We start from the raw sequence: 2,106 nt of genomic DNA on the forward strand, positions 1-2,106 counted from the left end.
AAAAGAGCCTCCTTTTTTTTTTTCTTCCTGCAACTCAGAACAATGCTGGGGAATCTTGGTTTACCCGTAGTTGTGATGATGTGAGCTGTTGGAGGTAATTGATAATTTAGTGCCCCAGGATATCACCTATGGTGAACTTCTCATGGAATTCCAGGACTACCAGCCTCATAAGGACAGGCACACTACTGCTCCCCACCTCTCAGCACACACCAGTTCCTCTCTGGCCCCTCCTGTAAGAACAGCACTCACACAAGTATCAACTTTCTACTGCACTGTTCATGCAAAGGATCACTCTGTTTTCCCACTGTGAATGGTGGCTCAATAATAAAATATTAGGCAGCTCTGGGAACAGAGTCCATGTGGAATTGTCTGCTAATCCAAAGGCAGTGCCTCTCTGACAATGCAAATCCACCTTCTTCTCAGAGGAAAAAAAAGATAGACATGTCCTCCTGCAATTTACAGCCTCTGAAAATCCACTGACGGGACAACTCTGAGTGGATTCCAACCCCACAGCTATGAATTTGAATAAAATATTCTTAACATTTTCAATCTATTGCCACAATATATGAAGAACATTAAAAGAATACCTCAAAATACAGTAATCCAGAGGTTCTAAAGCAACACATCTTGATCATTGAGAGTCATTGGAAAATTAGCATTTGTAATTTATTTGAAAAGGTGTTTGAAAACCACCTGAATAATCACAGGAAGATCAGGATGACCTCCCACCATCCAGGAACTCTCTCTCACTGGCCCAGTCCTCCCAGACCCGGGGCTTGGTTTTCCTTGAGAAAGTCTAAGTGGACCTCTATTATTTTCCTAGACACTGTGACTGAATTTTAAAATAAATTGTTGTTGTTATTACTGTACGCTGTCAAGTCAGAACTGACACGTAGCTGACCCTCTAGTGGGTTTTCAGAGGCAGTAAATCGCATGGGAGGATAGTACCCATCCTTCCTTGGAGCAGCTGGTGGATTCAAATTGTGTGCCTTCGGGATTATAGCTCAACTTCTTATCACTAGGCCATCAAAATTATTTAATCAAAAAATATTAAAATAATTTAGGGTCTATTTTTTGCCCTAAAAGAACAGAGGGAACACAGGATGAGAAAGGAGGCAGGATTAAACAGGACATCCCATACCTTTCACCTCTTGTGACCTCTTTCTAAAGACATTTCTTTCCTCATCTCCCAAACTGAGACAAGAGAATAAATAAAAACTGATAAATGGACTTTAAGACCTTGTGTGTGCGTGTGTGGATTGCCTTCAAGTCAAGCATGACTCATAGTGACCCTATGACTGCTAAAGATACTTTTATAGGATGAGTATAACATGAATATGAAGACTAAATTAAGCTTAAAATGTCTAGGGAGCTCTGGTAGCCGAGTGGCAAGAAGCTGCACTGCAGTCCTGAAGGCCTGCAGTTCAAATACACCAGATGCTCCACTGGGGAAAGAAAGGCAATCTCTTCTGTGCCAGTAGGATCTGACTTTACTATACACAAGAAAAGGGTGGGAGATTAAAATGTCTAAAAGAAAATATTTTAAGTCACCATCTACTTTTGTAAAAACAAACGTTCTTTAACAAAGTCAAGTAAGGTAAGTGGTTTCCAGTTCACTTGATGTCCTCTCTCTTCTCTTCCCACTCCTGTTTTCATTTGTTGTCCTGTGCCATCAGGTCAGAAACCACCCATAGCTGACCCTCTGCTTACATTTAGAATTCCTCTAACCTTTATTTGTGCAAAGGTATTTTTTCCCCTCAGATTTCTTTCAAGAAGATTTTTAAAGCAGTTGACTTCAAGAATGCCCTCCTTGATTGAATAATGACTACAGTGTCCTAAAGATTTCCTTCAGACTATTCTAAGAACGTCCTAGTGGGACTATTTTCTCACAAATAACTGCCTGCAGAAAACATAACACACGATTCTATATCATTTTCTAAGCACATAAGCAAGATTGTTGGAAGCCTGCATTTTCCTCCAAGCCTCCCAACGCCATTTGTTTCCCCTCTATCTAGTAGGTTCTCCTGATAATTAAAGAAACAATGCTTCCTTGGGCCTGAGATTTAGCCATAACACAAACACCTCTGCTAAGGATCCGGGGTGGGG

Source organism: Elephantulus edwardii, unplaced genomic scaffold (assembly GCF_000299155.1).
Source record: "Elephantulus edwardii isolate Elephantulus edwardi_28Jun2011 unplaced genomic scaffold, EleEdw1.0 scaffold00108, whole genome shotgun sequence".
Classification (NCBI taxonomy): domain Eukaryota; kingdom Metazoa; phylum Chordata; class Mammalia; order Macroscelidea; family Macroscelididae; genus Elephantulus; species Elephantulus edwardii.